General features: G+C 39.1%; 1 pseudogene; it reads left to right on the top strand.

Annotated features, from left to right (window-relative positions):
- Nucleotides 1-7137: 7137 nt before the first annotated feature.
- The window catches only part of LOC109436878 (transcription factor SPT20 homolog), a 45004-nt pseudogene continuing 39298 nt past the window's right edge, over nucleotides 7138-12843 (top strand).

Raw genomic sequence — 12843 nt, 5'->3', positions numbered from 1 at the left:
CCAGGAGGCCCCAGGGCTGGGACACCTGGAGGCCAGCTTCAGACCCAGCTGAGCATTACCTGGCCACCTCTGGGGATGACACACCCAAAGGGCACACTGGGCAGGCACCAGAGCTGTGCTAAAGTGAATCCTACTCCATAGGGTCAGCCCCTGCACAGCAGCTCCTCCACTGTCGTCACGGCCAGTGCTCACAACCAATCAACCCAACGATCAATTCCTCCCACTAACATGCAAACAGTAACCAAGGCTCAAGTACAACAAGAAGGTAAACACAACTCACACAAGAGTCACACCTGGAGCACCCAGCTCAGGTGACCAGAAAGACTGCACCACTGAACTCTACAGCACACCTACTACATAAGGCCACTCTACTGAGATCTGGAGACATAGCAGCCCTACATACCGTGTTTCCCCCAAAATAAAACCTAGCCAGACAATCAGCTCTACTACGTCTTTTGGAGCAAAAATTAATATAAGACCTGGTCTTATAGTAAAATAAGACCAGGTATAATATAATATAATATAATATAATATAATATAATATAATATAATGTAATATAGTACCGGATCTTATATTAATTTTTGCCCCAAAAGATGCATTAGAGCTGATTGTCCATCTAGGTCTTATTTTCGGGGAAGCATGGTAGTACATAGAAACAAACACAGGGAGGCAGCCCAAATGGAGAGACACAGAGACATGTCCCAAATGTAAGAACAGAACAAAGCTCCAGAAAAAGAACTAAACAAAATGGAGACAAGTAATCTACCAGATGCGGAGCTCCAAACACTGGTTATAAGGATGCTCTATGATCTCAGGGAGAACATCAACAAAGAAATAAGAAACATAAAAATGGACATAGAGAACATTAAAAAGAACCACTCAGAAATGATGAATACAATAACTGAAATGAAGAAAAAATTTAAGGAAATCAACAGTAGTTAGATGAAGCAGAAGATAAAATCAGTAATTCAGAAGATAAGGTAGCAGAAAACTTCCAACCAGAACAGTAAAAAGAAAAAAGAATCCAAAATAATGGGAATAATTTAAGGGGCCTCGGGGACAACATCAAGCATACCAAGATTTATATCATAGAGGTACCAGGAGGAGAAGAGAGAGACCAAGGGATTGAAAACTTATTTTAAGAAATAATGTGGGAATGCAGATTGGTGCAGCACTATAAAAGTCTGTGTGGAGGTTCCTCAAAAAATTTAAGAACAGAATTACCCTATGACCCAGCAATCCCTCTCCTGGTATCCACCCAAAAAATCTGAAAACATTTATCCATAAAGACACGTGTGCTCCAATGTTCATTGCAGCTTTATTTATGGTGGCCAAGACATGGAAACAACTAAAATGTCTTTCGATAGATGAATGGATAAAGAAGTTGTGGTATATATACACAATGGAATACTATTCGGCGGTAAGAAAAGATTAAATAGTACCACTTGTGACAACATGAATGGATCTTGAGATTATAATGCTAAGCGAAACAAGTCAGACGGTAAAAGTAGAGAACCATATGATTTCACTGATATGTGGTGTATAAAGCTGAAAACAAAAAAAACAAGACAAGCAAATGAAGGAACAAAAACTCATAGAACAATAGTTTAGGGGTTACCAGAGGGTAAGGGGGCTCTACAAGAGGGTAAACAGGGTCTAATATATGGTGATGGAAAGAGAACTGACTCTGGGTAGTGAACACACAATGTGAGATACAGATAATGTATTACAGAATTGTACACCTGAAATCTATGTAACTTTACTAACAATTGTCACCCCAATAAACTTTAGTTGAAAAAAAAAAAAAAATGATGACAGAAAAACTTCCCTAACCTCTCAAAGGAAATAGACATATAAGCTAAGAAAGCACGGAGTCCCAAACAAGATGAACTCAAAGAGGCCCACACCAAGACACAGCATAATTAAAATGCCAAAGGTTAAAGACAAAGAGAATCTTAAAAGCAGCAAGAGAAAGGCAGTTAGTTACCTACAAGGGAGCTCCCATAAGATTGTCAGCTGATTTCTGAACAGAAACTTTGCAGGCCAGAAGGGATTGGCAGGAAATACACAAAGTGATGAAAAGCAAGGACGTACAACCAAGATTACTCTACCCAGCAAAGATATAATTTAGATTCGAAGGAAAGATAAAGAGCTTCCCAGATAAGAAAAACCTAAAGGAGTTCATCACCACCAACCCAGAATTACAAGGAATCTTAAAGGTACTTCTTTAAGAAGAAGATAAAAAAACATATGAATAATAAAATGGTAGTAACTACATATCTATCAATAATTACTTTAAATGCAAATGGATTAAATGCTGCAATCCAAAGATAAGGTGACTGAATGGATAAGGAAACATGACCCTTACATATGCTGCCTACAGGAGACTCACTTCAAAACGAAAGGCACACACAAACTGAAAGTCAATGGATGGAAACATTTATTTCATGAAAATGGAAATGCAAAAAAAAATCTGGGGTAGCAATACTTATACCAGACAAAATAAACTTTAAAACAAAGGCTATAACAAGAGACAAAGAAGGACCCAGTAATCCCACTTCTGGGTAATTATCCAAAGAAACCCAAAATGCTACTTTGAGGGGACGTGTGCATCCATATGTTCATTGCAATATTGTTTACAGTGGTCAAGATGTGGAGGCAGCCTGGGTGTCCATCAATGGATGAATGGATAAAGAGGAGGTGGTACATATGCATATACAAAGGAATATTGTTTGGCCACAGAAGGGAACGGGTTCTTGCCATCTGCAGTGGCATGGATGGACCTGGAGAATATTGTGCTGAGTAGAGTATGTCAGACAGAGAAAGACAGATGTAATGTAATTTCACTTATATGTGGAATCTACAGGACAAAATAAACAAATAAAACAGAAATAAACACAGAGACAGAGAACATTTTGATGGTTGCCAGACATGAGGCGTATTGGGGGCAGGTGAAAAAGGTTAAGGAATTAAGAAGTACAAATTGGTTGTTACCAAGTAGTTGTTGGGATGTAGAGTATAGCATAAGGAATATAGTCAATAATATTGCAATAACTACTAATGGTGTCAAATGGGTGCTAGATTTATTGAGGTGACAGATAGCTGGGGGTTGGAGTCAGGGTGAAAAAGATGAAGGCATTAAGAAGTACAAATTGGTAGTTATAAAAGTCATGGGGATGTAAAGTAAAGCATAGGGAATATAGTCAATGATATAGTAGTAACTACGTACAGTGCCAGGCGGGTACTAGACTAGTCAGGGGATCACTTGTTAAACTATATAAATGTCTAACCTCTATGCTGCACAACTGAAATTCATATAAAATAATATTGAATGTCAACTGTAATTGAAAAATTGAAAAGCGGGGGAATGTGAAGGGGAAATAGAGGTCCAAATTTCCAGGTATAAAACAAATAAGTCATGGGGATGTAATGTACAGCACAGGGAATATAGTCAATAATATTATGATAGTGTGGTACGGTGTCAGATGGTTGCTGGACTTTGCTGGACTTATCATGGTGATCACTTCTTTAGGTATATAAATGTTGAATCACTACTGTGTACACCTAAAAATAATATAACATTGTATGTTAGCTATATTTTAATAAAAAAATTAAAAAAATTTATATAGGAAGAAAAACAAAATTTAAAAATATGTGGTCATAAATAGCAAAATAAAACAATAAATAAACAAAATAGTCATGGGGATAGAAAGTATAGCATAAGGAATATCGTCAAAAATATTGTAACTATGTATGGTGTCAGATGCATACTAGATTTAAAGGGGTGGTTACTTCGTAATTTGTATACATATTTAATCACTATGTTGCACACTGGAAACTAATATAATATCATATGTCAACTTGAATTGAAAAATAAAAAATTATTTAAAAAATTTAAAATATAAAATAAAGTGAAGAGCATGGATTTTTCTATGTGACTTCAGTTTGGTACTATAAGGTTCTGTACATAACCACAATCATTCATATACACATCACTTTTATTCAAATAAACTGTTGTCCATTCTATTTAATGTGATTTCATAGGCTAATAAAAGCCAATTCCATTTACTAATATTGCTCAATTGAAAATAATTCTATTTGTTGCTTTATTAACTGTTCAATTGAAATACCATTGGTTATTTGCTAGTACATAGCTTAAAACATTCAGAATTATTTTGTTCACTCTACTCTAAAAAGACTTGTAAGCTGCCTCCTAACTTTAAGATTCTTCTACCAGTCTCTGTGCAGGGACAGGATATCTATAATGTCAAAAGCCCCAAGCAGTTCAGCAAAATTAGAATGGTAACAAACTTCTGTGCTCACACCCTGGGTAGGATAGTGGTGTCAACACCTCCAGCAGAGCTGATAGAGCTGTCTTTCAGTCTGTCTGCAGGCTCTGTTTACATTCTGCAGGTTAGCTAGAAACACCCTCACCCCCACCAACCCCTGAAAAAGATCTCGGGGTCAACTTGACATCTTCTAGACTCTCCATGTACTATATTTCTTCCTGTAACAAGGTCTCCTGCTATGTTACTTTATATGATTTATTTGCAAAGAATAAATTAGGCTATGTGTGTAAACCACATATGAACTCTAGAGATCTTGCCAATAATTACAAGTGATGGAAATCAATGACAGATTTGCAAAGCATTCTTTCAACTAGAACTTGTCCCGTTTGGGGAGGGTTCAGGTAAATCTGAAAGGCGGAGAGGTTCACTAACATTTGGAGTTGTCAGTGAAGTAAAACTGGGACCCACATATGGTTACAAAGTGAAGGAAAAGTATTTTAGAATGGGAGATAACTGCTTGGGAGATGATACACGTAGGTCACACACACAGCACCACCACCACCAGCACCACCACCACCACCACCACCACCACCACCACCACCACCACCACACTTGTCTGACGGTAAAGGACAGTCTTACCTTTTGAACATCTCCAGGGTTCTCTTAGTCTCTGCACTTTCTCAGTCATCTCTACATTGATATCCCCAAAAGTCCAGTCCATATGGTTTTCCTGAGTCTCCGACTTTTGGAGCAAACTGTGTCTTGTTTACCGGTGTGTCCTGCAGGCCCTCAAACTTTGACTGGACCAAAGTAACTCATTAATTTCTTCCCCAAAGCAACACTTTCTACTCTATTTTCCATCTCATTTAAACATCACCCATATTTGCCTACACATTTCTTTCCCCCTAACACTCCAGCCCAGCTTCCTGTCATTTCCAGAATCCATTTCCTCTTCATTCCCATTGCCATAGTTGGCGTTGGTATTATTTATCCATTGCTGTGTAAGAAATGACCACACATGTTAGCAGCATAAAGCAACAGATACTTATTATCTCACCATTTCTGTGGGCTGGGAGTCCAGGCATGGCTTAGCTGATTCAGGGTCTCTCACAAGGCTGCAGTCAAGATGTTGGCTGGGAGTCCAGTTGTCTCAGTGCTCCACTGAGATAGGATCTGCTTCCAAGGTCACTGGTGTGGCTGTTGACCTGCCTCAGAAGATCCACTTCCCAGTTCACTCAAGTGTCTGTGGACAGGCCCCTGGTTTTAGCTGGTTTTTGACCAGAGACATCAGTTATTTGCCATCTGGACCTCTCCAGAGGGCAGCTCGCAACATGGCAGCTGGATTCAAAAGTCACAGTCCTTCTGTAACCTAGTCTTGGAAGTCACATCCCATCACTTTTTCTGTATTCTGTTTTTAGGAGTGAGACACTAAGTCCAACCTACACTCAAGGGAAGGGGATTACACAAGGGCACGTATACAGCATATACATCATATATCAGTAGGTGGAGATCACCGTCCACCAGAGGGCCCTTATCCTTTGTCTGGAATACAACTCATGCACTTGCATCCTTCCTGGCCTCCAGTCCTCCAGCATCTCCCCATTCCAGATCATACTCCATACTGAGACAGTGATATTCCTGCAAAAAACAATCTGCGTATGGAATTCCACTTCTAGAAAACCTTTGTTGGCCACCTGTGCAGCCCACAGGACAAAGTCCAAACTCCTTGACAAACCAGTCAAGGTTCTCCATGCCCTGTTCTTGGCTTCTTAGCTTTCTAGCCTCCTCTCCTACTACCACCCACCTCCCTACAGCAATACCAAACTTCTCGTTGTCCCAGATTCCTGGAAACGAGTCAGGTTCTTTTCGGCCCTTCCACCATTTCAGGTCATTCAAAAGAGCTTGTGTTCCTCTCATTGCCTGGTCTTGTTTCCTGCCCCTGATCCATCAGGGCACAGCTTCAGAGGCACCTCCTCTGAGATGCCTGCACTGATGTTCCCTGCCATTGTGGTCTTTGGATGTATCTCTATTTGAGGAACTTGCAGTGTCAGGCGCATCTGATGAGCCTCCTGAGGAAGGTTTGTCATTTTGGTAAATAAAATCAAATAATGCTAGAGTTGTAAGAAATTTAAAAAAGAGAACAGAAAACAAGAGGATAGATCACTGAAGATCAAATGAGGAAGGGCTTCAAAGCCCTTAGAAAAGAAAGGCGAGGGCCTGTCCAAGGTCAAACTGCTATTCAGGGGCAGAGCTGGAACAACTAACTAGCTTAGCCAGACCTGCCTCACACCAACTCAAGGGCTCTTTTTACTACTACCAAGGACCGTCAGGGCTTCTATGTTCCCTGTTGCCCTTTGAAATCTACGATTCTCTGAAGGTCGGAAAAACAGAAGCTTAATGATAACAATGCAGGTGATGCTTCTCCATTTCCCTTCGGGTACATGTAAGTCCCAGTGCTGTGTCCAGCTTGTGTGAACTTGAACTTCCTTTATGGTAAAGTAGTGAGAATCAGTTTCTAATCTTGGGTAAAGAAATCTGAAGAAAGTGCATACACTTTTTGGGTTTTATCATAGGGCTAAATTTCTTTGTGGGGTTTATGGGTTCCTGAGGACCCCTCTCTAGCCTCCCCTACCTACTGCATTGTTCTCCGTTTTTTGTCGGTCCTCCCAGAACTCTCTTTCCAGGTATGTGGGTTTCCATTTCTATTTCCAGGGCTACACACTCCAGGATATTCATGAAGAGAAAGTATGGGCCATAGAAAGTTCTTTTTCCCTCTTCTTCCTTTTCTACTGAATAAATCCCTGACATACCAAAAAGAGCTGTCCAGAGATAACAAGGGCTTGCCGCATGTGCTGCCTGAGTAGCTACCGCAGCAATGGCGATTCCAGTGACAGTCCAGTCCCAGAAATCAGCAAGAATGAGGAATCTGACAGGAGGTGCTGAGGAGCAGTACGCTGCAACAGCTCAAGTGGTGCTGATGGGGGGAGGGCTGTGGCAGGGCAGCTGGTTGTACTTTAAAACCCTAAAGATATGGCGAGGTCCTTGCTAGATAGTGTGTCCTTTCAGTGGGCAGAGAAGAGAATTAAGTCTCAAACTATAAAGCCAGTCAGTAAATCTTTCAGAGCTCAGGCATTATAATCAGACAGAAGTCAAACTCAGCTACATTCAAGGCCTATACATGAGTTAGCTTTCCTTGAACATGTTTTGTTCACCTCTCTGAGACTCAAGAGGCTCTTCTGTAAAATGGGGATAAAAGTAGTACTTATACTATAGCATAGCTCTGAGTTTAAATAAGATGATGCCTGTAAAGGGCGTATCATTCAATATGTGGAATATATTACACTCATTATTACAGACCTCAGAGAACTCCAAATGCCCACATTCCAAATGAACAGTAGACTATGACCTCTAATACATCAAACCATGGACATATCCAAGCTAGTTTCTCTGTTTACTAGCTGTGTGAAGTTGGGCTCGTTTCTTTTTTCTTTTCTTTTTTGAAAATTTTCAATTACAGTTGATATTTAATATTTTATTAGTTTCATGGGTGTCATGCAGGGTCTCAGCTCCCGTTCCCTGCACAAGAACGCAGGATATAGTGAGACCAAAAAGGAACACCAATGGAGCCATAGATAGGGGAGTCATACCACTATATTCTCGATGGTGGATGGGTAGGAGACACAAAAGCAAATATCCGCCAATACCTCAACGAGAGGTCTTCCTGCACTCCACTCTTGCTGGCGGCCAGGCAAGACACATGAAGTAGGATCAACATGATCCGCAACGTAATCCACTTGCTAACCGCACTTGCTAGCGGCAATCCACCATCCGCTTCTCTGCCAATCAACCCACTTGCTAGCTGCAATCTGCCACCTGCTTCTCTGCCAACCAACCAACCAACCAACCAACCAACCAACCAACCAACCAACCAACCAACCAACCACTTGCTAACTACAATCCGCACTTGCTAGCTCAGCCATGGCAGTTATATTAGTGGCTAATGGCTAACCGGTAACAGCTGATGGCCACCCAGCCACAGCAGATGGCCATCTGATTACAGCTGATGGCCATCTGATAACCGAGCCAGCACCTTTCCACATGAGGCTGAGAGTCTGGAAACTGCTCTCTGGGACTCCATCCTCCCAATGGGTACAGCAGAGTGGTTAGACATTTATATAACTTAAGAAGTGATCCATCTGATAAGTCTAGTATACAACTAGCACCATACATAGTTATTCCAATATTATTGACTATATTCCTAATGCTGTACTTTACATCCCAGTGACTATTTTGTAACTACCAATTTGTACTTCTTAATCCCTTCCCCTTTTTCACCCTGTCCCCCAACCCCCTTCCCATCTGGCAACCATCAGTTTGTTCTCTGTATCTATGAGTCTGTTTCTGTTTTCTTTGTTCATTTATTTTGTTCTTTAGATTCCACACATAAGTGAGATCATATGGTATTTGTCTTTCACTTAGCATAATACCCTCTAGGTCCATCCATGTTGTCGCAAATGGTAAGATTTCACTCTTTTATGGCCGAGTAATATTCCGTTATATATATGTACCCCCTCTTCTTTATCCAATCATCTATTGATAAGCACTTAAGTTGCTTTCATATCTTGGCTATTGTAAATAATGTTGCAATGAACATAGGGGTGCATATATCTTTTTGAATTAGTGTTTTCTGTTTCTTCAAATACCCAGAAGTAGAATTGCTGTGTTATAAGGTAGTTCTATTTTTAAATTTCTGAGGAACCTCTATACTGTTTTACATAGTGGCTGTACCAATCTGCAATCCCACCAACAGTGCAATAGGGTTCCCTTTTCTCTGCATCCCCGCCAACACTTGTTTGTTAATATTGGTAATAGCCATTCTGACAGGTGTGAGGACATAGCTCATTGTGTTTTTTTGGTGTTTTTTTTTTTAAGGGAACAGGACTTTATTGGGGAACAGTGTGTACTTCCAGGCCTTTTTTCCAAGTTAAGTTGTCCTTTCAATCTTAGTTATGGAGGGCGCAGCTCAGCTCCAGGTCCAGTTGCCGTTTTCTAGTTGCAGGGGGCACAGCCCACTATCCCTTCCAGGAGTCGAACCGGCAACCTTGTGGTTGAAAGGACACATTCCAACCAACTGAGCCATCCGGGAGCTCAGCTCAAGGTGCCGTGTTCAATCTTAGTTGCAGGGGGCGCTGCACACCATCCCTTGCGGGAGTCGAGGAATTGAACTGGCAGCCTTGTGGTTGAGAGTCCACTGGCCCATGTGGGAAGCATGGAGCTCTAACTGCCTGAGCCACAGGGCCGGCCCTCATTGTGGTTTTTATTTGCATTTCTCTGATGATTAGTGACGTTGAACATCTTTTTATATGTCTATTGGCCATCTGTATGTCCTCTTTGGAGAAATGTCTATTCAGGTCCTCTGCCCATTATTAAATTAGATTATTTGTTTTTTTGATGTTGAGCTGTATGAGTTCTTTATAAATTCTGGATATTAACCCCTTATTAGATATATCATCGGCGAATGTCTTCTCCCATTCAGTTGGCTGTCGTTTTGTTTTGTTGATGGTTTCCTTTGCTGTGAAAAAACTTTAGCTTGATGTAGTCCTATTTGTTTATTTTTTCTTTTGTTTCCCTTGAAAAACTATTACTAAGAAAACTATTACTGGAAAAACTATTACTAAGGGTAATGTCATAGAGTTTACTGCGCATGTTTTCTTCTAGTTTTATGGTTTCGGGTGTTAAGTTGAAATCTTTAATCCATTCTGAGTTTATTCTTGCATATGGTGTAAGGAAGTGGTCTAGTTCCATTTGTTTGTATGTACTTGTCCAGTTTTCCCAACACCATTTATTGAAGAGATTGTCTTTACCACATTGTATATTCTTGCCTTCTTTGTCATAGATCAATTGACCATATAGGTGTGGGCTTTTATTGGGGGGGCTCTCTATTCTGTTCCATTGATCTGTGTGCCTGTTTTTATGCCAGTCCTATGCTGTTTTTGTTACTCTACCCTCCTAGTATAGTTTGATGTCAGGAAGAGTGATGTCTCCAACTCTGTTCTTCTTTCTCAAGATTGCTGTGGCTATTCAGGGTCTTTTGTGGTGCCATATAAATTTTAGGACCATTTGTTCTAGTTCTGTGAAAAATGCTATTGGTATTTTGATAGTGATTGCATCAAATCTATAGATTGCTTTGGATGGTGTGGACATTTTAATTATGTTAATTATTCCTATCCATGAACACGGTGTATCCTTCCATTTATTTGCACCTTCTTCAGTTTCTTTCTTCAATGACTTACAATTTTCGGAGTACAGGTCTTTTACCTCATTGGTCAAATTTACTCCTAATTATTTTACTTTTCTGACACAATTGTAAGTGGGATTTTTTCTTGACTTCTCATTCTGATAGTTCATTATTGATGTGTAAGAATGCCACCAATTTCTAACTATTAATTTTGTATCCTGTTACATTACTAAATTCATTTATCAGTTCTAATAGTTTTATGGTGGAATCTTTAGGATTCTCTCTATATAGAATAACATCATTGGCTTATAATGACAGCTTTACTTCCTCCTTTCCAATATGGATGCCTTTTATTTCTTTATCTTGTCTGTTTGCTGTGCCTAGGACTTCCAATACTATGTTGAATAAAAGTGGTGAAAGTGAACAGCCTTGTCTTGTTTCTGATCTTAAGGAAAACATTTTTAGCTTTTCCCCATGGAGTATGATGTTAATCCTGGGTTTGTCTTACATGACCTTTATCAGGTTTAGGTATGTTCCCCCTATTCCCACTTTGCTGACAGTTTTTATCATAAATGATGCTGGATTTTGTCAAATGCTTTTTCTGCATCTCTTAATATAATCATAGGATTTTTATTCTTCATTCTGTTTATATGGTGTGTCACATTAAGTGATCTTTGGTTGTTTTTAAAGACTCTATTTATTTTATTTCCACTCTGATCTTTATCATTTCCTTGCTTCTACTCTGGGCTTTGTTTGCTGTTCTTTTTCTAGTTCCTTTAGGTGTAAGGTTACATTGTTGTTGTTTGGTTGTTTTTTTAATTTTTTATTGGGGAATATTGGGGAACAGTGTAATTTTCCAGGACCCATCAGCTCCAAGTCAAGTCATTGTTTTTCAGTCTAGTCATGGAGGATGCAGCTCAGCTCCAAGTCAAGTTGTTGTTTTCAATCTAGTTGTGGAGGATGCAGCTCACTGGCCCATGTGGGAATCGAACTGGAAATGTTGGTGTTATAAGCACTGTGCTCTAACCAACTTAGCCACCCAGCCACCCTCCATTGTTTATTTAAGATATTTCTTGTTTCTAGAGGTAGGCCCGTATTCCTATGACTTTCCCTCTCAAGACTGCTTGGCTGTGACCCATAGATCTTTGATCATTGTGTTTCCATTTTTATTTGTCTCAAGTTATCTTTTGACTTTTTCCTTGACATCATTGTTAACTCATTTGTTGTTTAGTAGCATGTTATTCAGTCTCCATGCATCTGAGTGTTTCTCAGTTTTTTTCTTGTAATTGATTTTTAGTTTCATACCGTGTTTCCCTGAAAATAAGACCTAGCCAGACAATCAGTTCCAATGCGTCTTTTGGAGCAAAAATTAAAATAAGACCCAATTATATTATATTATATTATATTACACTATACTATACTATATTATATTATATTATATTATATTATATTATATTATATTATATTATATTATATTATATTACATTATATTATATTAAAGACCCAGTCTTATAGTAAAATAAGACTGGGTCTTATGTTAATTTTTGCTCCAAAAGACACATTAGAGCTGGTTGTCCAGCTAGGTCCTATTTTCGGGGAAACACGGTACTATTGTGGTTGGAGAAGACACTTGATATGATTTCAATCATTTTAAATTTATTGAGACTTGTGTTGTGGTCTAACATGTGGTCTATCCTGGAAAATGTTCCATGTGCACTTGAAAAGAATGTATACTCTGGTGCTTTGGGGTAAAAAATATCAATTAAATCCATCTGATCTAATGTGTCATTTAAAGCTGCTGTTTCTTTATTGATTTTATTTCTGGATGACCTAGCCATTGATATCAATGGGGTGTTAACATCGCCTACAATTGTTGTATTACTGTTGATCTCTCCCTTTATGTATGTCAATATTTGCTCTATATATTTATGTGCTCCTATGTTGGGTGCATAAATGTTTACAAGGGTTATATTCTCTTGTTGGATTGATCCTTTTAGCATTATAAAATGTTGTCTGTCTCCTGTTAGAGTCCTTGTTTTAAAGCCTATTTTGTCTAATATGAATATTGCTACCTCAGCTTTTATTTTCATTTCCATTTGAATGGAATATTTTTCCATCCCTTTAAGTCTATGTGTATCTTTTGATCTGAAGTAAGTTTCTTATAGGCAGCATATGTAAAGGTCTTGTTTTCTTACCCATTGAGCTACCTGATGTCTTTTTTTATGTCTTTTGATTGGAGCATTTAATCCATTTACATGTAAAGTAATTGTTGATAGATATGTAGTTATTTCCATTTTATTATTCATTATTTTTTA

Source organism: Rhinolophus sinicus, chromosome 18 (genome assembly GCF_057876585.1).
Source record: "Rhinolophus sinicus isolate RSI-liver-muscle chromosome 18, RSI-T2T, whole genome shotgun sequence".
NCBI lineage: Eukaryota > Metazoa > Chordata > Mammalia > Chiroptera > Rhinolophidae > Rhinolophus > Rhinolophus sinicus.
The sequence above is the reverse complement of the archived record's forward strand: the minus strand, read 5'-3'. Positions and strand labels throughout refer to the sequence as shown.